The sequence below is a fragment of the Hemitrygon akajei genome, unplaced genomic scaffold (assembly GCF_048418815.1).
Source record: "Hemitrygon akajei unplaced genomic scaffold, sHemAka1.3 Scf000038, whole genome shotgun sequence".
NCBI classification, from domain to species: domain Eukaryota; kingdom Metazoa; phylum Chordata; class Chondrichthyes; order Myliobatiformes; family Dasyatidae; genus Hemitrygon; species Hemitrygon akajei.
Window position 1 is genome coordinate 51,266 of NW_027331924.1, and position 25,580 is coordinate 76,845.

Genomic DNA, 25,580 nt, shown 5'->3' on the forward strand with positions numbered 1-25,580 from the left:
TCACTGGAGATCAGTTCTTCAACTACATTGATTGTGCAAGGGGTTTACTACATCTGACATTTGACTTATGACTTGACAAAGAACTGTGGGAAGGGATTCACTCTTCACTCACTCATCTGACCTGCATGCTCACCAGCGAGTTCACACTGATAAGATGTCATTCACCTGTGCTGATTGTGGGATGGGATTCACTCGGTCATTCAGCCTACTGACACACCAGCGAGTTCACACTGGTGAGAAGCCATTCACCTGCTCAGACTGTGGGAAGGGATTCACTCAGTCATCGCAACTGCAGAGACACCAGTCAGTTCACACTGGGGAGAAGCCATTCACCTGCTCAGACTGTGGGAAAGGGTTTATTCGGTCATCTCAACTGAAGGATCATCAGCGAATTCACACTGGGGAGAGGCCGTTCACCTGCTCAGTCTGTGGGACAGGATTCACTCATTCATCTGTACTGAAGGTACATCAGCGAGTTCACACTGGGGAGAATCCATTCACCTGCTCAGACTGTGGGAAAGGGTTTATTCGGTCATCTCAACTGAAGGATCATCAGCGAATTCACACTGGGGAGAGGCCGTTCTCCTGCTCAGTCTGGGACAGGATTCACTCATTCATCTGTGCTGAAGGTACATCAGATAATTCACACTGGGGAGAGGCCGTTCACCTGCTCAGTCTGTGGGAAAGGATTCACTCAGTCTTCTGTACTGAAGGTACATCAGCGAGTTCACACTGGGGAGAGGCCGTTCACCTGCTAAGACTATGGGAAGAAATTCACTGACTCATCCAGGCTACAGGCCCACCGGCGAGTTCATACTGGGGAGAGGCCGTTCACCTGCTCAGACTGTGGGAAGAAATTCACTGACTCATCCAGGCTACAGGCCCACCGGCGAGTTCATACTGGGGAGAGGCCGTTCACCTGCTCAGACTGTGGGAAGAAATTCACTGACTCATCCAGGCTACAGGCCCACCGACGAGTTCATACTGGAGAGAGGCCGTTCACCTGTTCAGACTGTGGGAAGGCATTTACGCGGTCATCTCAAGTGATGGTACATCAGCGAAGTCACACTGGAGAGAGGCCGTTCACCTGCTCAGACTGTGGGAAAGGGTTTATTCGGTCATATCAACTGAAGGTGCTTCAACGAGTTCACACTGGGGACAGACTGTTCGCCTGTTCTGAATGTGGAAAGAGATTCAGTCAGTCATCTGACTTACAGACACACCGACGAGTCCACACTGGGGAAAGGCCATTCTCCTGCTCCCAATGTGGGAAGAGATTCTCTCAGTCATCCCACCTTGTGACGCACTACCGAGTTCACTCTGGGGAAACTGTTTAAACAGGCGACAGGCTACAGGCTGGATATTTCACCATCACAGTTACTGAATCAAGTTCAAAAGTGACTGTTGGTGCCGAACTCGGCAATCATTGCTGCTGTTTATCAAACCCAGTTCTGCACTCTGGTCACTGGACATGGGAGGTATTCCTCAGCTAATGTTCACGTTTAATGGGACTGGAGTTTAACGGTTTGGATCTGTGACGCAGATGTCAGTTCTAATTTAAATCCTGTCCACATCAAATGAATCTCCTATCTCTCCCCTAACTATCATCTCCGATAACTGCCACAAGGCCTAAAGTAACACTTCCCTGTTAAGCGTCAGAGTGGACAGTGTTGCCGGCCTTTCTGTTGCCTCCATGCCCCAATGGGTCAACTCCCCACCCACCCAGAACTATCCAACAAGGTGTTCTGCTGAGGAGAACGCCCACAGGACAGCCCTGCACTGTCTTCCTAATGACCCTTACCTCTGCTGGTGGTCACGCTTCTCCTATCCGAAGCTTGTACTCTGGGTGTGGCCATCTCTTCAGATGTTTCATTGATAGTATCTTTAGGCTCCCGAATGATCCTGAGTACATCCAACTCCCTGAACCAGTCAGTCAGGCGCTGTGATTGGGTGCACTCCCTGCAAATAGTCATTGGAAAACTGTCAGATTTCCAGAGTTCCCACATCTGACAGGAGGAGCATCCCATCCTGACTGCTCTGCACCAAAATACACCACTGTGGGTCAGGAATTAATTAACGAATGCAAGAAAATATCGAACTTGAATGGGTCAATGACAGTGGAAGTAGAGTGTTCAATTGTCTGCGTTTTTGCCATGAGGTCGAAGGAATAGAGGTTGCCATTTTGTGAAGCTGCTTTGTAACCCCCAATTTTGTGAACTGATTGCTATGGGATATCCTAATCAGATCAACGGAACACAAGAAGTTACTGGGATTCCCATTGTAAGCCTGAAATCACTCTCACATAAACTGTGTATTATGTACACTGTCAGGTTTGCAAAAGGAATCTCGTTATCTCTGAACCTGAAGTCACTCTGAGATAAGGTGTGTATTATGTACACTGTCAGGTCTGCAGAAGGAATCACGTTATCTCTGAACCTGAAGTCACTCTGACATAAGGTGTGTAGTATGTACAGTGGCAGGTCTGCAGAAGGAATCTCGTTATCTCTGAACCTGAAGTCACTCTGAGATAAGGTGTGTATTATGTACCGTGGCAGGTCTGCAGAAGGAATCTCGATATTTCTGCTGAGAGTCTGAGCGACACAATTTGTCTGTTTGGAACCATTGTAGAGGAGAACAAAAGAAATTACCTTTTGCATGAAGTTGTGTAGCCCTTGGACTGCATCCAATGGAAATCTGTTAGTCATCAGCCTGATGGACTTCAGCCAACAAGAATGAGATGCGTCCTCTGAACTGATAAGAGTTGTTTCAAATGTTTCAACCAAGACTTGCTTCAAAACAAGTAAAGAGTTTCAAATGCAAAGGTGTGATAACTCCTGAGACTAACCCTCACAAGGAAGAACCCCCATGGAAGGGACTGAGAGAAGAAATGATCGATCATTTGGATACAGTGGGATCCCCTGTTTCAGTGTTGTGAATTTGAGAAGTGGTCAGGGTGTGTATTAGTACAGAGGGAGCAGTGGAATTCATGTTTTAAGTTGTTAGCCTGGGGTCAACATAGTTACTTTGTTGTTTGTGCAGGAAAAATAAAGTGCGAGCTGTGATTAATTACGAGTTGCCTGGTGAGTTTCCAAACTGATCTCAGTTGATGAATGGTGAACATATTTTAGTGCCCTGCGGTGCACTCGAAAAGAAAGAAAAGTGGTCTGGGACCCTGGTGTCGAGTTGAACCACACAGTAGGTGTGAAAGGGAAAGGACAGGAAGAACCCAGGAAATCCGAGGATTTCAGAGATTACTTTCATGGTTAATTATTAAGGAAATGGTCAGATTATGATACGTGGTTAGGAAAGTTTGACAGCCAAGGGTCCGGGACTGTGGAGGAAGAATTGTGAAAAATAGTCAGTGAAAATAAATTAAAGAAATTATAAGGGATTAAAAATGTTGTAATGTGATGTTTGTTGGATGATCTAATTGAAGTGAAGAGAGAAAAAACTGAAACTGACAGGAATTGTGTAAGTGTAGGGAAGATTTAGAAATTCTGAGGGAGCAGGTTCAGGTGAATTTGATCCACATGAGTCAGCTTCCGGCTCAGTGTGAAGCGTTAACAAGAGAAAATGAGAAAACTGAAGAGGAGTATAAACAGGCGGATACAGAATTAGAGAAAGGAAAAGTCAGGGTCGGGATTTACGGCTGTTGTGAATGTCATGAAGAAACCGGCAGCTGAGAGGAAAGGCTGCGCTGATCGCAAGTGTTTAAAACAGATGGAAAATCTGCAAAGTGAACTCTCAGATCGGAGAGGAGTGATATGTGCGAGGACGGACGATGATGGTGATGCAGATTGGGGAGATTTAGCGTATGAAGAGACGCTTGTATCACACACCGGGTTGCTCTCTTCAGTCACCTGATGAGGTAATCGTAGCCTTTGTCCAGGGGCAGATATGGTCAGGTAATGCCCAACCTTCATAGAGTGTTTCAACCCTTAACCACTACACTGTCCAGCTGGTGGATCTGAAGTGAGGGCCAAGTCACTGCCCATCTGTTCGTGACCTCCAGCTCAACCCCTCTGTCCAGCTCAACCCCTCTCTCCAGCTCCATACCCAGTCAGGGGCTCTTTCTGCTTCCTCCCCCATCCTGCCAGCTGCTTGCTTCTTGCTCTTTTCATCAAGGCCCAGCACAGACAGCAACCTCCATGCTGGCCGTGCCGGGAACCCACTACAGTCGATCTCCATGAGGAACAACCACGTCTGCCATCCTTTGTCCCTGCACTTCGGGACTAACAGTACAAATACCAGGATTATTGGGGAAGTGGCCCGCCTCCCAGCAGGTTTTTCCGAGAGTGGGTGGAACCTTCAACACTCAGTGCCCCAATGGCGCCTGTAGTAATGGAGGGACTGCAGGAGACACCAGAGCCGGGGGTGTGGGGCGGGTGTGACACGGTATTCTGTCCCTTTGACGTGGCCCAATTGAGTGCTGGAGTGGTGAATGAGAGATGATTCTCGGAAACTTTCCCGGTGCATTCAGCAGACAGGATTACTCACGGTTTATATGAAACGGAGGAAGGGAAGCTAACCCTTCTCTGTCTAACTTCAGTTTTCCCTTCAGCCCTGCCGGAGGAACAGGCACCCGCCCAGGGGACACGGGGTGATTTACAGAAGGCACCATTAGAAGCTGCTGGACTAATAGAGGTGACAGTGGAGGTTTTGCATGACTGCAGACAGTGGAAAGGAAGGAACCTTCTATATCTGTGACGAGGTTGTGGCCGGTTTTCTCGAGTGTTTTGGGTCCTACTTTGGATACGCAGAATTTGACTCCGTGACAGGGTAGGAACTGGCCGAGGAACTTGGTATCGCACAGTACCGAGGAGAGCAGAAGGGTGTGTGAAATGATTGATCCATTCACATCCCTCACATGCTGAAGCATGGGCTCTCTGAAGGATGATGTGAACAAGGGAAAAGGGAGTGAGGGAGAAAGGTACTGAGGAGGGTAAGGGGAAAAGGGGTTCTAAAACGACCCTATCACAGAACAAGGTTTGCAGTGGCAGAATGAAGGGAGACGGGGTGCTGATCAGGATGAGCTGCCACCGAGCTCAACAGCGCCGCCTAATGGCAGGGTAGTCAAACACGTGGTTGAAACACTTACGTTCCCACTGTTATGAGCACTGGATCCCCAAAGAAATTATGCAATTCTGGACAGAAAGTTTATTTTGCCGTTGAACGCTCACAGTCCAGGTGGGTTGGGATTTGTCAGGATGTAACAATGGCCCATTGCCCCTGGAGGGACAACTGTGTTACGTACAATGCGTTGCCCATGATGCTGATGAAAAGCCACGACTTGTATCCAGAGTTACCTATGGGGAGTCCAAGTTGAATGTGTGTTCACCACGTGGTTGGATGGTGCAGCTGGACCGCTTGTAGAAACTAAAGTAGGAATCCGCCCCATAAACTTTATTTGGAATGCCGGAGACTCTTGAACCACCCTAAACATGGCCACGTTCAATGCAACACTTTGGGAAAGAGAAGATACGGGACTGAACTGAGGGGATAAATTGAACTCGAGGTCTATGGATTCGTGTATATTCAGGCAGGGTCAGGCAGAGATAATGGGTTGATCCACACAGAGACACAGAAACACGCTACACATTTTCTTATCCGCCTCTCCAGCTCTCCGCCGTGTTCTTTAACACATACGTGGTGATATGATTGAAACATACTCATCCCCTACTAGACTTTAGATAGATAGATAGATAGATAGATAGATAGATAGATAGATAGATAGATAGATAGATAGATAGATAGATAGATAGATAGATAGATAGATAGATAGATAGATAGATAGATAGATAGATACTTTATTCATCCTCATGGGGAAATTCAACTTTTTTTTCCAATGTCCCATACACTTGTTGTAGCAAAACTAATTACATACAATACTTAACTCAGTAAAAAATATGATATGCATCTAAATCACTATCTCAAAAAGCATTAATAATAGCTTTTTAAAAGTTCTTACGTCCTGGCGGTTGAATTGTAAAGCCTAATGGCATTGGGGAGTATTGACCTCTTCATCCTGTCTGAGGAGCATTGCATCGATAGTAACCTGTCGCTGAAACTGCTTCTCTGTCTCTGGATGGTGCTATGTAGAGGATGTTCAGAGTTATCCATAATTGACCGTAGCCTACTCAGCGCCCTTCGCTCAGCTACCGATGTTAAACCCTCCAGTACTTTGCCCACGACAGAGCCCGCCTTCCTTACCAGCTTATTAAGACGTGAGGCGTCCCTCTTCTTAATGCTTCCTCCCCAACACGCCACCACAAAGAAGAGGGCGCTCTCCACAACTGACCTATAGAACATCTTCAGCATCTCACTACAGACATTGAATGACGCCAACCTTCTTAGGAAGTACAGTCGACTCTGTGCCTTCCTGCACAAGGCATCTGTGTTGGCAGTCCAGTCTAGCTTCTCGTCTAACTGTACTCCCCGATACTTGTAGGTCTTAACCTGCTCCACACATTCTCCATTAATGATCACTGGCTCCATATGAGGCCTAGATCTCCTAAAGTCCACCACCATCTCCTTGGTCATCTCCTTGGTCTTGGTGATATTGAGACGCAGGTAGTTTGAGTTGCACCATATCACAAAGTCCTGTATCAGTTTCCTATACTCCTCCTCCTGTCCATTCCTGACACACCCCACTATGGCCGTGTCATCAGCGAACTTCTGCACATGGCAGGACTCCGAGTTATATTGGAAGTCCGATGTGTACAGGGTGAACAGGACCGGAGAGAGTACGGTTCCCTGCGGCGCCCCTGTGCTGCTGACCACCGTGTCAGACCTACAGTGACCATGTATTAGGGTTAAGGGTGGGTCCCGGACGAGCACCGAAATGTTCTGACTGTGACTATGTCAGTGAAGATGTTGTCGGGTTTCCTGGATATGAAAGTGTTTATTCACCATCACAAGCAGATCTTTTCTTGGCGACCCCCTCGTTAGAGTCCCCCAAACACAAACTAATCCAAGAGTTTATACTGTCGAGGAGAATGGTAACAGTAGGTGATTCAATACAATTTTACAAGCTACAATGACATAATTTACTTCAACATTCTGTGTGTCTCAATTGGCTCCATTGAAGTACATATTTACAGTGGGAGCACATTGAATTGATAAGAAACCACTGAAGGTTCAGTCACCTTTGTTGGGACAAACTAATTCACACAAACATTCCAAACATTGTACTGGTTAATTATTTAATCGCAATGTGTCACCACGGGGTTTGCATCTGCCTGACGTAATTGGTTTGTAAATAATTTTAAAACAGTTATTTTTAAATCTGTTAAAATGTGTCTCTGTGGAGTGGCTAAATGGTATTTAAAACCGCAGGCATGTGCTGCCTTAACATTGCATTCCGAGAGATCGCCTGTAGCACAGTGGGGACAGTTCACTGGGCAGAGAAAATGCCTGCATTGTTGGATAGGTACAGAAGTGTGGAGAAAATATTGTACATGTTCATCGCCGTCATTGGAGTTCCTGGTGAGTGAGCAGAGCAATTCATGTTTGGTATTTCTGTGTGTTAACCGGTGTGAATCTGTTTATGATCATTTGACGAGCTTCTAACTTGATCATTGTAGAAATATCCGTCAGAGATATTGATCCTGTCAGTTCAACACTCTGATTTTTCATATTTAATGACAAGCGGAGCTAAACACCTGTCTCTCATCTAACTCACGGGATCGACCCGAACGTTGTTCTTGCCTTCAATGACACCTTGTCCGGAGTTGTCCCAGTGTGGGGACAGGCAGCTCTCCCGCAAGCTGGGACTGGGACGGGTTTACACTGTAACGTTCACTGTGTCTGAGTTATTGACCAGAGAGAAACCCTGGTCCTGTGTTTCATGTCTCCCTGTGGAGTCTGTCACAGTCGGATCTCACTGCCTGTCGGTCAATAACTGGGTCTGTAAACACAAAGTACACAGCTGGGGTCAACGCAACACGTACAGCAAGCTGGATGAACTCAGCAGGTCGGACAGCATCCGTGGAAACGAGCAGTCAACGTTTCGGGCCGAGACGCGTTTCCACGGATGCTGTCCGACCTGCTGAGCTCCTCCAGCTTGTTGTACGCGTTAATAATTGGATCTGATCATCTGAACCAGTGTTCGCGGATCTGCTGACGAGTGTTATCGAATTGAACTGCGCTGTGGAATTAATCCATTAACGGAGCCGCTCAGCCTCAGGTTACTCAGTTGTTCCTGCTTTCCCTCTGAGACGCGTCGGAAATTGCACCGCTTCGTCCTGTGGAAAAGTCTCGGCCCAAAACCGAAGTTTGTCCAATTCCATGGATGCTGCCTGAGCTGCTGAGTCCCTCCAGTACTTTTTGTGTGTTGCTTCCCTCCGTATCATTTCTCGGCCCCATCAGATGCTGAGTTTCCAGGGGCCTGGTCAGTCACGGTTAAATCAGTGAAACCGGCTCCATCAGCGACTGGAATCTGGATCAGCACCGATCGTTATTGTTCATGAAGATCGCTTTTATCGCCGACGATTGTCCACACATTGTCCAATCTCCACACTGAAGAAGGCAAGTTGGAGACAGTGACCCATTAAATTAGCAGCCGTTCATAGACTGTAGTGCTCCAGACCTTTAGCTGAAACCCGATCCCTTGAGGAATTGTTTCAGTAATGCCCTCTGTCTGTTATCTCTCTCTCTCCCTCACTCTCTTCCCCCGTCCCCCTCCCCATCCCCCTCTCCCTCCCCCGATCCCCGCCTCCCTCCCCTCCCCCTCCTCTTCTCCCCCCTCCCCCACACGCAGTGAATGTAGTGGCGATCGTGATCCTGTCCCGGGGAAAGTGCGGCCTCTCTACCTGCACCACTCGCTACCTCGTGGCCATGGCAGCGGCGGATCTACTGACCATTGTCACCGAGGTCATTTTGACTCGGTTCATTAGGTCTTATTTCCCGTGGAGTTTTCTGAGCATCACCCCTGTGTGCCGTGTTCTCAATGCACTGATGACCGCAGCTGCACGCTGTTCTGTCTGGTTCACCGTCACTTTCACCGTTGATCGGTTTGTCGCCATTTCCTGCCCCAAGCTGAAAACAAAATATTGCACCGGGAAAACTGCGGCTATGGTTCTAACAACCACCGGCGTACTGTTTTGTCTGAAAAACTTTATCCGCTACTTCATGTACCAACCCGCAGTGATCATCAACAATATACCGTGGTTCTGTATTACCAAGGACAATGTTTTCACTGACCCCGGGTGGGTAGTATATGACTGGCTTGATACAGTTTTAACTCCGTTCCTGCCTTACACTGGGATCCTGCTGCTCAACGCTCTGACAGTCAGGCACATTTTAGTGGCCAGTCGGGTCCGTAAGGGGCTGAAGGGTCAGAGCAAGGGGGAGAACCGCAGTGACCCGGAGATGGAGAGCAGGAGGAAGTCTGTGGTTTTACTCTTCACCGTCTCCGGCAGCTTTATCCTCCTGTGGCTGACGGTGGTTGCAAATTTCATATATTATCAGGTCTCAGGAAAAGGATTCGATTTCAATGATTCTGAATTGATCTTTCACTACGTCGGGTATTTCCTGATGAATTTCAGCTGCTGCACGAACACATTTATTTACGCGGTGACTCAGTCGAAATTCAGGGAGCAGGCGATCAGCACGGTGAAATATCCCGTCACTTCGATGCTTCAGTTGATTAATGGCGCCGCATCCTAAGTAGTCGCCAGAGGCGGCGGCAGAGTCTGCAGTCCGGGCTCCAGCTCCTCAGTTTCACCGCCTGATCTCCCAGGTGTTATTCCCGGGCGGATTGTCCCATCGACCGGCAGTCCGGGACGTTAAGATAGTGAATGTGTCGGGAGGGGCAAAGCACCGTCCAAGAGAGTCAGAACCTCAGTCTTCCCGCCAGATGCCAGTCAAAGAACTACTCCGGAATGCCGTCCGCACATTCGTCTGCGGATATGTCCATCTATTCCCATTCCGCTCACCAACTTCACCGTCAGACATTCCCACAAGACGGCGCGGGTCGAGTCAGATGCTCATTTACTAACCCAATGTGAATCACACCAGTCTCCGCCATCTCGTTTAATGATTGACAAAATTAAGACACCCCAACTTAAAGGCGCATTCCCGTTATCAACTGGACTGGACTATGGTGTTGAGAATTGGGAAATAAAATCCTCACTGCTTCTGTCTTCTAATGAAATCTAAATGATCCCCAACAAATCCTATCGATAATACGTAATGAAACACAATACTGCGAATTAAATTGAAGTCACCCCCACGACTTAAGAAATCGGTTAAATTATATCAATCAAACCTCCCAAAATTGCAATGAAGCCTGCATGATTTCTTTCCTGATATGCTTCACCCTGAAATAGCATCTGTTTAGCCGTTTCATAATGGAAAAACCTACACGATCCGGAAGCATGTTTTGCAACATGACAAATGGAATAATTAAGCTTAGTAAGTCATGGCGATGTAATTCCTTCCCTTCTTGTTTCTCCCATAAACCCAGCACTTTCATGTTCCCATTCTAGTTCATGTCAGTATAATTCCGTCCGTTCTTGTTTTACCCCTTTCTCCTCATACACCCAACACGTTTATATATTCTGTAAAGGTGTCCCCATTTCCCCATCAGTCTTTCCATCAGCTCCTAATTCTCAACATACACAACTCTGAACTTCTGAATTGTTAAGTGAAGGGTCTTTATCTACAGTTGAACTTTTGTAACTTACAATCAACCCACTCATTCCCCTCAATACCTCTGTGTTCAGGGACCTATAAGAAGAAAATATATAAACAAGTACTTGAATATGATTTAATGCCTGGTGAGTTTCCAACAGTAAATCTGACCGACTGCTGGAATAACGTGTTTAAGTCATCAAAACATAAAAATAATCTGAACAATTATAACGCTACGTGGGAAGAAATTTCTCCACCAACTTTAAGCCTAAAATGATGGCAACCAATTCTGCTGTATATACACTGATAAATGGTTGCAAATTAATTTCTCTATCTTTATCTATATTTCAGGCACAAAACTGAGCTCCTCCATCATTACCAGTTAAATTATCTTTCGTTCCATCTGTAAAAATGCTTAACAACTTGACATGATTAGTAACGATTGATGGTTAACATATCATAATAATTTTCCTTAATATACTGATGAGACAACAGATTCTCCGGCGAACAGAATATTTACATTGTATTAACCTGTTCCACTTTAAATCGACTAATGTGATTGGGGGCGGGGGTGGGGGGGGACAAAGTGGAGTTACTGAGAACACGAAACTGGGACATATTGGATAATCCATTAGGCCCATACTCCAAGCGTGAAAATATCTCGGAAAATATCATTAATCATATTATTAAATATTAAATTGTTACAAATACTGTCTTGTGCGGTCCCATTCGCTATCTCATACAAACCAGGATATATCTTTCTCACCCTTACTTGCAGGGACCTTCCAAATGACAAAAAAAAACAGAAAAAAATGCTGCAGTCTCCCCTCTCCTAATTTCCAAAAGTCCTTCCTTCCATAAATATTACATGCCTTTTCAATGTCCAACTAACTGTCAGTGCAACAACTTTTCTAACTGTGCTTTCCTAATCTCGTATTCCAAATATAAAACTGAATCCCATGTCATTCTCCCCTTCCAAAAGATACTCTGATAAAATGATAAATTGCCTCCCTCTTCAGAAATATAATTCAACCGTTCCAGTACTATACGTCCATAAGTTTACATAAATGAGAGGTTAACCATATCGGTCCATAACTTGAAGGATCAGACAGGGTGCTCCGGGTTTAGAACAGGCAATACTAGCGTCATTTTCCACAAGTTGTACAAATTAACCACTTTAACATCCCACCTGTTGAATGATGTATTTCTACTACAAATGCCACATACGTTTAACTCACATTCACAACTCTATACGCTGCCCTTTTCCTTATGAAACTGGTAACACCAGTTACACCAAGATGTCTTTCTGCAGCTGTCACAATAATTTTAATTTCCCCAGTAGGACGAGGAGTTTGATCAGTACAATTCACTGTTGCATGGGGCGACTGAGGAGAACCCAAGTGCGGGAAACCGGCACGTTGACTGAGTTGGGGATGTTGGCTTAGACGTGAACGTAGAACAGCAAACCGGAGGAATCTTGACAAGGAGACTGGATTTACAGGGACTGTCTTGAAACTAGAGCGGAACATAGAACTAATGGATGAAGGAGCGGGGAATCCAGGAACCTTCTTTCGGGCCGTAACCCTCCCAGTCAACCAGGTGCTGGAGACCCCTGTCCGGACGGCGAGCATCCAATAACCGCCGGACGGTGTACGCCGGATGGTCGTTGATGATCCCGGGGGGGTGGGGGGGGGGGAGGTAGAGGGTGTTCGGTCGGAGGGTAAAAGGGGCTGACAGAAACCGGTTTTAACTGGGAGACGTGAACTGTAGGATAGAACTGCATTGACGAAGGTAGTTTGAGCCGGATTGCCGTGGGATTGATAATGCTCTCAAACTCGAAGGGTCCCAGGAAGCGGGGTGGGGGGGGGGCGAGCTTCTTGGGCTCGTTCTTGAGAGGAATGTTTCTAGCCGACAGCCACACCATCTGCCCATGTCGATACTCAGGAGCAGGGGTACGATGGCGGTCGGCAATTTTTCGGTTACGGTTGGCTGAGCGAAGCAGGGCCGTGTGTGTGTCTTCCCAGATCTTTCGGCACTCTGTATATGGGCCTGGACCGAGGCTTTTCCCCGGGCGCTGACGGAACATACAGAGACACAGGAACGGGTGTCAGCGTCCATGGAGGGCCATCAGAAATGTCTCTTCAGGAGGGTCAGAGTCCGATCGATCCCGAGATGGCAGGCGAAACGAGAAGTGTGCCCCCACTGGAGAACCTGCGATCGAGCAGAATCGAGTACAAAGAGGCGATTGGGAGATCCGATGCCTGGGTCAGGTTGAGTCCGTTGGGCCTCCGTGACTCTGGACTCGATCTCCCAGGCGAGGGCAGCCACTACACCGGATGGTGGAAGGATGGTCTCGGGGCTGGGAAAACGGAAACGTATTGACGGGAGAGAGCATCGGGCTTCCCGTTCTTGGACCCCGGACCCCGGGCCTGGCGGGAATTGAGGCGTTCGGCGGTCTGGAGTTATTCAAGGTTCTTGTGGTCTGTAGAATGAGGGTTGACCCGATTGAAACCTACCGAATGGTGAATGCCTCTGACAGAGTTGTTGTGCAGAGGATCATACCTCTGGTGGGAGAGTGTAAGACTAGGGGACAGTCTCAGATTGGAGGGGCATCCATTTAGAATGAGAGCAAGAGGAATATCTTTAGCTGGAGAATGGCGAATCTGTGGAATTCGCTCGTTGTCACAGGCAGCAGTGAGTGCAGTCCTTACGTATATTTAAGGGAGAGGTCGACAGATTCTCGACTGTTCAGGGCATGAACGGATATGGAGAGAAGGATGGAGATGGGGGCCAGTGGCGAACAGTAAATGGATCAGCCATGATGAAATGGCGGAGCAAACGCGATGGGACAAATGGCCTAATTGTGCTCCTGTATCTTATAGATTAACGGTCTCAATCAGGGCAGATCAATTTTCAATTAGTGACAAAGCATCGCATCGACCCTTGTGGAAGCCGAGTACGGAAACTACAGGGAACCTAGCCTGTCTCCAGGAGTATTTAAAATGTCTTTAGACACCTGTGAGGTGCTGTAGATTAGCTTCCATTGTTAAAGAAAGGCTCTGACGATGAGCCGGGAAAGTAGAGGCGGATGAGCCTGACACCAGGGGTTAACTTATTGTCAGATATTCTGAGGAACAGGATATAGAAGTATTTCAAAGGTATCAAATGCTTCAAATGTGTAGTTAATGTAAGAGAAATGTATACAATATACAGCCTGAAATTCTACTCTTCGCAACCATCCACGAAAATCGAGGAGAGCCCCAAAGAATGAATGACAGTTAAATGCTAGTACCCCCAAATTCCTCCCAGATCACCCCACCCACGCATAGGCAGTAGCAAAGTAACCATCTCCTCCCCACCCACCAGTTAAAGAAAGCATCGGCGCACTCCACCGAGCACTGAAACCTGCAGCAAAGCATCAACAGAGAAACAGACTTTCAGAATCCTAAAGACTACACGTTCACCCTGTAATTCAACATATCCGGTAACACTCTCTCTCTCTCTCTCTCTCTCTCTCTCTCTCTCTCCTCTCTCTCTCTCTCTCTCTCTCTCTCTCTCTCTCCCTCTCTCTCTCTCTCTCTCTCTCTCTCTCTCTCTCTCCCCCCTCTCTCTCTCTCTCTCTCTCTCTCTCTCTCTCTCTCTCTCTCTCTCTCTCTCTCTCTCTCTCTCTCTCTCTCTCTCTCTCTCTCTCTCTCTCTCTCTCTCTCTCTCTCCCTCTCTAATAAGTGAAAAATGGGTGTCCCCGTTTCACAGCGACAGGAGGGACATAACAAACAGCTCGCTGATTTAAGATGTTAAATGTCTGTTGTGTTGCTTGTTCCGAGCTCTGTGCCCGAGGAACTCGGGTCTCCGGGCACACAGCCAGCAGCCAGCTCGCTGCTTTCGATCTTCTGTCTCCCACGACGCACCGATTTCCTGCAACGGCACCGACCTCGACTCCACCCGCCTCCAGAGCCACGAAATCCCGGAATACTGAAGGCGCGCTGGTGTTTTAGCCCTCGTCCTTGGTATATCGAATAACGGCCAGTCGTCAGACTCCGAGAACGGGTCCCATTTCCGCAAAGAACCAAAGTCAGTTTGTAATTCCAGGTCGGGGTCTTCAAAAGAAATATGAAAGGGAAAAATAGAGATATTAAAATAGAACTAGAGCTCTTTCAGAAGTTGCAAACAAGGAGTCGCCGTTAGGCGCCATCCTCCTCCTCAGCTCCACGTAACTTTGGATTTCAATGGGAATATGGTAAACTGGATTTGCAGCTGACACCTGGATACAGAGCATGAGTGGCAATGAGGCAGATTATCAAAACTTGGAGATGAGTTTAGCAGCTGGATAAATGGGCTGACGGTTTTGCAGCTGGAATGTAATGAGGACCAATGTGAGGTGTTGCGCTTTGCCGGGAACAACAGGGTCGGACTCAGACAGTGACTGGGCGGGGATTGTGGTCTGCGGAGAGCAGAGGGATCCGGGAATGCAGTTCCATAGTTCAGGGCAGGGTCATGAAGAGAGCCTTTGGCACATTGGCCTTCATGAATCAAAGTACTGAGTACACGAATTGCAATGTTATGTTGAAGTTGTAAAGGACGTTACTGAGGACAATCCTGGAGTATTGTGTGTAGTCTGGATCAGAGAAAACCTACAGTACAATATAGGTCCTTCGGCCCACATAGCTGTGCTGAAACTGTCCTTACCACAGAACTGCCCAGGCTTACCCATAGCCCTCTATTTTTCTAAGCTCCGTGCATCTATCCAGGGTCAGCCATCTACACGAAGAAGTATCAAGAACCTTGAACGATTGGAGCGAACATTTATAATGATGTTTCCAGGAGGTGAGGACCTGAGTTGGAGAGAAAGATTCAAAGGGTTTTGTCGCACCGAAGTTGAGGCTTTTCCCCCTCAGGTTGGGTGAGGCCTGAATAAGAGGTCGTAAGTTCGGGGTAAAAGGAAAAGGGTTTAAGAGTAAAATGTGAAGAAACTTCTTTACTGAGAGGACAGTGTGAGTGTGGAATGAGACTCCAGTGGAAGTGGAGAAATGAGGTTCCATTGAGACACTTGGACAGGTACATGTACGGGAGGGATGGTCCTGGTGCCGGCCGAAAGGGGCGTCGGGAAACAGACTATCACACTCTGGAGGAGACGATGGGTATGTTGATATGCGCGGAGTTTGATAACTCTACATCCAATCCCTAAGAATCTTCTCCAGAAACGTCTCTACCCCTAACGTGAGTCTATATTTTCCAGGATTATCCATCCCCCTTCTTAAATAACACAATAAGATTGATCAGCGCTTTTCTGAGATCTTACTCGTGGCTACAGAGAACACAAATATTTTGGTCAAGTCACTAGTGATGTCATTTCCTGCCTTTCTCAATACTCTGTAGTATATGCTACCAGGCTCTGAGTAAACAATCCACCTTACTGCTCGATAAGAGACTAAACACGACCTCCTTTGTGGTCCTGTACTGATACAAATTTAAAAGGCATTGTAATTAAGTATAGGATAGGAAAGGTTCAGTTAAAGACTCCTGCAGCAGGGAAAATAACCTTTCAGCACCTGTGCCCATGTGAGTATTCAAGCTAACTCATGCCCAGAGGAAATGGCTCACACGCAGGCAGATGGAACAATTTTGGTGGGCACCAGTGCAGCCTGGAAGGGCCACTCTCAATGCTGAAACTAGAGGGTTTCATCCGAAACTTCGACAGAATTCCTCTCAATAGATTGTGCCTGACCTGGTATGTTTCTTAAACTGTTGCATTCTATACAAAGTATATTTTGTGCAGGAGGTCTCCAGAGGAGATTCACCAGGAGTGTGGAGGATCGTAGTTCATAACTCCCAGAGTGCCTGCTGCCGGCTGGTGACGCAATTTTCTCTGCATCGGCGGAGGCTGAGGGAAGTCTGGCAAACATCGCCGGAACAGACACTCTGAGGGGTGGACGGAGAGCCACGCCCGTCCCTGTAGATGCCGCGGCCGACAACCACCGACACCAGTATTGCTGAACTCCGCCATAGTGATAGAACAGACAAGGAGGGTCTGAGTTTGGGGCAGATTTCCACCAGGCCTATTGTAGTTCAGACACTTCACTGTCCCCTGCTGTCACTGGCAGAGGAACCTGTCGGTCAAATGAGATGATTAGTTAATGTGAATTTCAGTCATGGAGAGAGGTGGGAATGTGAAAACAACAACTATGTTGCCTTAGGAAAATAGAGGCGGATCAGTTCAACAGGTTAAGGTACAGTTGGGTGTGTCTTATGCAGAGACGTTGCAAAAAGTTAAACCTGACTCTGACTGCTAAACTAAATAAAGTGTTCCCAGTCAGAGAATAGACTCTGCACTGGTGGATACAATGGAGTTTGTGATGTTAATAATGGATGTGGTGAATTGTACTGATCAGACATCTCGTCCTACTGGCAAAAAAAAAATGATTGTGAAAGCTGCAGAAAGGTATCTCGGTGTAACCGGTGTTATGTTGGAAGCTGTAAATGATGATCTGATTGGTGGAGTATCTGCATCCTAGTCGATCCCAGCCTGATTTTTCATCGTCAACACATTAAGAAGTCTGTTTCTCATTTGTCAGAATCCCCCGATGTTTTGAGTATTCAGGAAAATAGTTTATTTTCACAGTTAAGTTTTTCTGTGCAGGATTATATTGTCGTTTGGCGTGATTGGTCATTTGATAGAGAGGTACGGCTGTCAGTTTTATAAGGAAGGAGGCAGGGTGTAGAGTTGTGAATGTGAATGAACCGTATGTGGGATTTGCTGTAGAAATATTTGATTCAGCAGGCAGTTGTATAAAACTGATTATGGTTTACAACGCTTGTGGAAAACTTTTTATTGAGTTGTGAGGAAGTATATTTTGTTCTCGCTCACAAAAAGTTGTCTGCTGCTGAGATTTTAACGCAGTTCACTGAGGGTTTGTTTGCGGAATGATGGTAATGGTTTGATTAAAAAACAGTTTTTTCAACTTGTGTGTCTGAATGGGTACGAGATTTAACATTCACAGTAGTTCTGGAACTGCTGCAGAATATTGACGAAGATGTGTATTTTTACAATGAAAGGTTATGTCACGTTATTCAGCAAACTGCGATGGAAGTGATTCCCATTACAAACAGAATTAATAGGAGAAAGGCTGTATCACTGTGGACTGAGGAGTGTGCAGAGGCGATTAGGGAGTGGGACAAGGCGTTTAGGAAAGTGAAGAAGTGTCAGTGTCCCAGTAACCTTATTAAGTATAAAAGGGCAGAAGCCGTGGTGAGGAAAGTGGTGAAGATTGTGAAAAAGATCTTCTGGGGACATACTGTGACAATATTGCAAGGGATTGGTAGGTCAGACGTCACCAGGACAGGATAATACATGTTATTGTTTGGTCAGATAAATGGGGATGCAGGCATATTTCGGGGTTTGCCAGTGAATCTAGTGGAGCGGACTGATTTGGCGGAGCATCCAGCTTTGCTGATGTGCTCAGCTTCAGGGGTATGTCAGCGAATGTGTGAGTGCACAAGGATTTCGTGGTGTCGGAGGCTTTGGGGTGGACACTGATTTGAAGGTTCAATGAGGGTTTTCTGGTGAGCACAGATTTCTGGGTGCAGACTGATTTGCACAGAGTTGGGTATGTTGGCGGATTTTGGGGGTGAACAATAACCTGGGTGAGCCGGGGCATCTGGAGGGGTGTCGAATCTCGAGGTTTTACCGTTTATTCATACCTTAATAATGAATGCAATATCAACGTTCACCTTCGTTTTTGTGAACTGTTTGAAATGATTCTTTCTCTGGGATAATCTAATGTGCATGTGGGGGTGCCTCCTAATTTGGAGCTGCGACGGGTCTCAAAGTTATTCCATTTGTACATACATTACTAATAAATGCAATTTGAATTATGCTCTCTGTTCTTGTTTCTTTTATTGTTTAGGGAGACATTTTGTGAAGTGTTGGAACTGTGCAGTTTGCGGAGACAGATGAGAAGAGACTAAACCAAGGGGGTTAAAGTGAATTGGAGTGTATAGCCCAGCAGGGTCAGGCAGAGACAGTCAGTCTATCCACACACTGAGAGACAAACAAACACACACACACACACACACACACACACACACACACACACACTCTCACACACACACACACACACACACACACACACACACACACACACACACACACACACACACACACACACACACACACAATCGTCGGCGCACTGTCACAAGCTTTTTGCACCGATCTTTTTGGTGATTGCTCATCACACGACGTGACTTGGGCATCTGAAACCTGGCGGAGCCCATCCCTCTCCAGGCGTTTTTGGAGCCGGCTGGATTGGAACTCGGGAGCCCGGCGCTGATGCCACTATGCCACCAGCCGGTGTAGTGTTCGTGATTCAATACATTTTCCCAAGCTACAATGGCATAATTTACTTCAAAATTTTGTGTCTGATAAATGGTTACTTTGAAATGCATATTTACACTGGAAGCATATTTAATTGATAAGATAACTCGGACGGTTCAGTTACCTGCGTTGGAACAAATTAGCTCCCAATGGTCTTCATATTAATTGAATAGTTTAATCGACATCCGTCACCGCGGGTATTTCTCCTGTCTAATGTAATCGATTTGTAAATAAATTAAAAGCTTTATTTTTAAATCTGTTGAAATCTGTCCCTGTGGAGTCACTGAATTGTATTAAAAACCCGAGGCATGTGCTACTTCAGCATTTCATTCCGAGAGATCGCGTGTAACACAGGGGGGCCGAATCACTGGACAGAGAAAATGTCTGCATTGTTGGATATGTACATGAGAGTGCAGAAAGTAAAGTACGTGTTCATTGCCGTTGTTGGAGTTCCCGGTGAGTGAGCAGAGGGATTCATGTTTGGAATTTCTGATTGTTACCGGTGTGAACCTATTCATGATCATTTTACAATCTTCCAAATTGATGATCATTGTACAAATATCCGTCAGAGATATCGATCCTGTCAAATCGACTTTCCGATTTTTCATATTCAATTACAAAGGAAACTAAACCTCTGTCTCTCCTCTAATTCACGGGATCGACTCAAACGCTGTTCTTGCCTTTAATGATACCTTGTCCAGATTTGTTCCAGTGCTGAGGACAGGTAGCTCTCCGAGAAGGTGTGACTGGGGGGGAGGGTGTTGGGCTTCATTGTCAGGTTCACTGTTTCTGAGTTATTGATCAAAGAGAGCCCCCGGTGCTGTGTTCCGCGTCTCCCTGTGGAGTCTGTCACAATAGTATCCCGTTGTCTTTTGGTCAATAATTTGGTCTGATCACCCGATCCGGTGTCCAGGGATCTGCTCACGAGTGTTATCGAATTGATCTGCGGTGTCGAATGAATCCGTTAACTGAGCCACTCAGTTTCTGTTTGCTAATACTGTTTCCAGTGTTTTCAGTGTGTTTCTCCCCTCTGTATCTCATCTTGGAAACATCAGATGCTGATTTTCCAGAGTCCTGGTCAGTCACGTTTAAGTCAGTGAAACCGGCCCCATCAGCGACTGGAATCGGGATCAGCAGCGATCGTTGTTGCTCATTCAGCTCGTTTATATCGCCGACGATTCCCCACACATTGCTTTATCTCCACACTGAAGAGAACCGTCCAGAGATAGTGTGACCCGTCTGGTGCTAGATTAGCAGCCGTTCACAGACATCTTTAGCTGCAACTCGATCCGGTGTTAATTCCCGGAGAATGTGTCAGGTAATGCCCAGTGTCTGTTTCTCTCCCTCTCTCTCTCCAGTGAATGTAGTGGCAATTGTGATCCTGTCCCGGGGAAAGTGCGGCCTCTCTACCTGCACCACTCGCTACCTGGTGGCCATGACAGCGGCCGATCTACTGACCATTGTCACCGAGGTCATTTTGTATCGAATCAAACGGTATTACTTCCGGTGGAGTTTTCTGAGCATCACCCCTGTGTGCAGTGTTACCGATGTACTGAGCTACACAGCCACACACTGTTCTGTCTGGTTCACCGTCACTTTCACCTTTGACCGGTTTGTCGCCATTTGCTGCCAGAAACTGAAAACAAAATATTGCACCGGGAAAACTGCGGTTGTGGTTCTAACAACAACCGGCGTACTGTCCTGTCTGATAAACGTTCCTCGATACTTCACACGGGAACCCAGGATGATCATCGACAATGTACCGTGGTTCTGTAGACACAGGGACAATTATTTCACTGACCCCTGGTGGGTGGGATATGACTGGCTCGATACGGTTTTAGTTCCGTTCCTCCCTTTCGCTGGGATCCTGCTGCTCAACGCTCTGACAGTCAGGCACATTTTAGTGGCCAGTCGGGTCCGTAAGGGGCTGAAGGGTCAGAGCAAGGGGGAGAACCGCAGTGACCCGGAGATGGAGAGCAGGAGGAGGTCTGTGATTTTACTCTTCACCCTCTCCGGCAGCTTCATCCTCCTGTGGATGACCTGTGTTGTGAATTTCATATATTATCAGGTCCGAGGAATTGGATTCAATTTCAATGATTCTGAATTGATCTTTCACTACGTCGGGGTTTTACTGAGGAATTTCAGCTGCTGCACGAACACATTTATTTACGCGGTGACTCAGTCGAAATTCAGGGAGCAGGTGATGAGCGCGGAGAAATATCCGGTCACCTCGGTGTTTCAGTTCATTAATAAAGCCGCGACCTGAGCACAAGTCAAAGGCGGTTGCAGTGCGGGTTCCAGCTCCTCACATTCACCCCCTGATCACCCAGGTGTTATTCCCGGCAGGTTGTCGCATCGACCGGAAGCTCTGGAACGTTAGGATAGTGTGTGTTTTGTGAGGGGCAAGGCACCGTCCTGGAGACTCAGTACCGCATTGGACCTGCCAGATGACAGTCAAAGACATACACCGGAACTCTGTTCAGCCATTGGTCTGTGCATATGTCCATCTGTTCCTTTTGCGGCCCATCAACCTTACAGCCCACAAAACGGCGGGGATCTTGTTGAATGCTGGTTGTCTAATCCAATGTCAATCACACTACTCTCCGGCTTCCCCTTGAATGATTTGCTAATGTAACGAAATGGGGCGGGTTTTGGTTAAAAGGCGTTTGACAGACCAAATTAAAGTCGCATTCCCGCCACTAACTGGACTGGAGTGTGGTGCAGAGAATTAGAAAATAAAACCTTCAATTCTTCTATTTTGAATAAAATTCTTTCCCTTCTTGTTTTACTCCGTTTCCCCATAAGCTAACTGTTACGCACTCTGCAGTGGTGTTTCCTTTATGCTCATTATCCCAACAGTCTTGCTATAAGTAACACACACAAAATCCTAGCGGAACGCAGCAGGCCAGGCAGCATCTATAGGGAGAAGCACTGTCGACGTTTCGGGCCGAGACCCTTCGTCAGGACAATCCCAATCTCAATAATTCTCAATCCCACCAACCCCTTAGCTTCTGATTTGCCGGGTGGAAGGTCTTTATCCACCGCTGGAATTGTGACAGCTTTTGTAACTCAACCTCTCCGGGCAGGTTGAGACCCATAAGAAGACCAATAAAGCTCATAAGAAGTGGGCCAATGAGTTTCGAGCAGGAAATCTGACCGACCGCTAGAATAAACTGTTTTAAGACTCATCAAAACCGAAAAGACATCTGAATAAATTACAACTTTACACGGACAAATTTCCTCCACCCAGTGTAAGCCTAAAGTGATGGCAACAAGTTCTTCCCTATGTACTGATATAATGGTTAGTAAGGTGTCTTTGTCGTTACCTATAATTAAGGCACAGAAACAGCCAGCGGAACATCTCAGTTGTTATCTTTTGATTCCTCTGCAACAGTTAGTATATCATAATAGTTTTCCAAAATATACTGATGAACCAACAGACTCTTGGACATTGCAGAATTCTCAGACTTATTAAGCTCTGTGACCTAAAATCAGCTAGTCAGAGGCAGAACAAGATGAGGTTTCAGAGAACGTGACATTGGGAAATATTGCATAATCCCACATTCCCATCTTCCCAGCGCGATAAGATCCCAGCCATCTAAACTTGAAAATACTCTTCGTGTGATGTCGCCAACCGTCCTCGAACACAACTTCAACAGGATGGTAATTGATTTGTCCCGTCTAATGAATCCAGTTTGTTAATATCAACTGCAATCTCCGCAATTATACTTGGCTCATTTCAACCAGTAAAGCTGAAACAGGGGACCACTTTATTGCGCCAGAACACTTCCGAACACTTTAAAATTGAAGATGACGCTGATCTACAAGTCACACAGCCACAATCAAGAACAGATCCAATGAAACAAATGAACATGGCCCACAATGATATTCATGTAGCTCCCCAGAATACCCATATAGACAATTGAGAATATTTAATGTTATTATTTTCTGATATGGCGCTTCCATGCCAGCTGATTATCCATCAACATGCCTGGAAATCTTCCCGCTGTCACGTCTTGAAGAGTTTGACCATATCATTTCAAATCAACTGCATGCCTATTAATCACATTTATAAAACACAGAACTTGTTCATGTGCGACTGAAAACTTAAATTCTCATCTATTTGCCGACTGTTCCAAATTATTAGCTGCTAATTGGATCCAATATACAGTATAATTGCAATTTATGCCTCTAAGCCATAGAGCTCCATCATCTGCATATAGAGATTTACACACCTCAGTGCCTGTCTCAGAGAGAGTATCATTAATCATAACATTAGATAATAAAGGGTTACAAATACGGCGTTGTGGGTTCCCACCCGTACCAGCACCGACCGTCCAAATAAAAAACTCAGACAAAGTCTCTCAATCCTCATTTCCATAAAGCCATAAGACATGGAAGCAGAGTCAGACCATCCGGCCCATCGAGTCTGCTCCACCATTCACTCATGGTTGATCCTTTCTTTCCGTCCTCCTCAACCCCATCTACCGGCCTTCTCCCCTGAACCTTTGATGCCATGTCCAATCAAGGAACTATCAATGTCTGCCTTAAATGCACCCAACGCCGTGGGCTCTGCAGCTGCATGTGGCCAGAAATTCCACAAATTCACCATCCTTTGTCTGAAAGAATTTCTCCACATCTCTGTTTTGAAACGGCACCCCTCTCTCCTGAGGCTATGCCCTCTTATCCTAAACTCTCCCACCATGGGAAATATCCTTTCTATAAATCAATCCAAAGTCCTTCCGGACTCCGCCTCCCGCTACGGACATGTAATACTTAGTTGCTTATCGTCCGCCTTTAATCTCTCCCTTTTCCGATTCAAACCTTGAAATTTTAGCTTTATTCAGTCGAATTTGTATAACATTAGTTATAATTATAGCTATTTCGAAGAGCACCAGACGAAATCCCGACTCCTCTAACGGAAAATCTAAACAAAGCTGACGAGTTCTCGGAAGAAGCCCCTTGGGTCAAGAGATTGGAATCTCGAATCACCGGTATCTGCACTGAAATAACTCAACTAAGAGAAATTCGAAGAAAAAAATTGACTCTCTGAGCCTCGATCTTAAAGAAGTTAATCGAAATGCGGCTGACCTTTCTTCTCGTTTGGAAAAGGCTCAACAACGGATCGTGGATTTGGAAGCTCGATCGCGTCGGAATAATATTCGAATTGTTGGATTAAAAGAGAAGTCAGAATCTGCCGACACACTGGTTTATTTTGCTAAAATGTTTCAGTCTTTATTTCCGGAGGTTTGTTCGCAACCCCCGGAGCTTGAATCGGCTCACAGAACCGGTGCTTTAAAATCTTTGGATGAAGGTAAAAACAGACATGTTGTTGTGCGTTTTCTCCGTCTTAGAGACAAGGACCGCATTATTAAGCTTGCAAGAAGACAAAGATTATTTCAATTTCAAGGTTCAGAAGTTCGTGTTTTTCAAAATTTTCCACGTGAAATTGTTAAGAAACGTGCTGCATTTGTCTCTTCTATGAAATTGAAATAATCTTTGTCTTCTTGCCGAAGACAAAGCATTGCGTTTTATTAACTCTTTGTCTGACGAGTCCGATGGCGAATCTGAAGTTTGAATAATTTATAATAATTTGACTGTCTCGTGGTGTAAAGCGATGAAATTGGAAGATTTGATGGTTACAGAAAGCTTTTACCTTAAAATGTATTCTCAGCTTCGAAAAAGACTGGTTCGGATGGTTTTAACCTTCGAAGATATAGCAGGAGGACTGTTGAAAGACTCTAGATAATTCTGAACCATCTAGTCTTTTTTCTCTGCAGCATTTAAATGAACCAACTGTTTTTTTTTTGTTCTGTATGCTGCTTTAAAGTTTTTTGTTAAGTAATTGTTTGGATTTCTTTACGTTTTAAAGAAAGATTGGATAATTCAAAGATGGCGATTGTGTTCCCTTTTGTGCAAGTATTTCAATCACGATGAGTCTGAAGCCTGAAGTTTGAATGATTTATAATGGCTTGAGTGTCCCGCGGTGTAAAGACTGATAAGACTGGAAGATCTGGTGGTCACAGAAAGTGTTTTTGCTGAAAATTCATTTTTATTTCTGAAAAAGACTGGATAGGTTCTCCCAACTCATGCCGGGAGACCGCTCCTCATAAGGAATTCGATGCTCACTGGGAAGTGTAAGTTGGCTGACTGCAGGGCCTGTGTTGTGGAGAGTCAAATGTCAAACGTATCAGATTTCCGGGTGAAACCAGAGGATGAGAACGGGCCTGTCAAAATTTCCATCGGACCCACCTACTGCCTCTGGGACAAGAGTTGCGGGTTGACCCAGAGGCTACAACTAGTAAGAGGATTTTGTGGCGAAACGGAGCGACTGAAAGAGAGATTATACCGGCCTCCGCCCCTGAAAGTGATACTATTTCGGAGGATGAGGAAATGGGGGTGTGGTATATGGTGCCTTTTGCTAACTCCCCGCTGATTTAGGAAGAGATTCCTAACCCTTCTCACGGTGAGTGGTGAGTTAGATGAAATCGGAGGAGTGGGGGGATGTCTATCTGTGGACAGACTGGATTTCAGCGGGACGCCGGGAAGGGATGAAGTGGGGCTCAGCCAAGTGGCA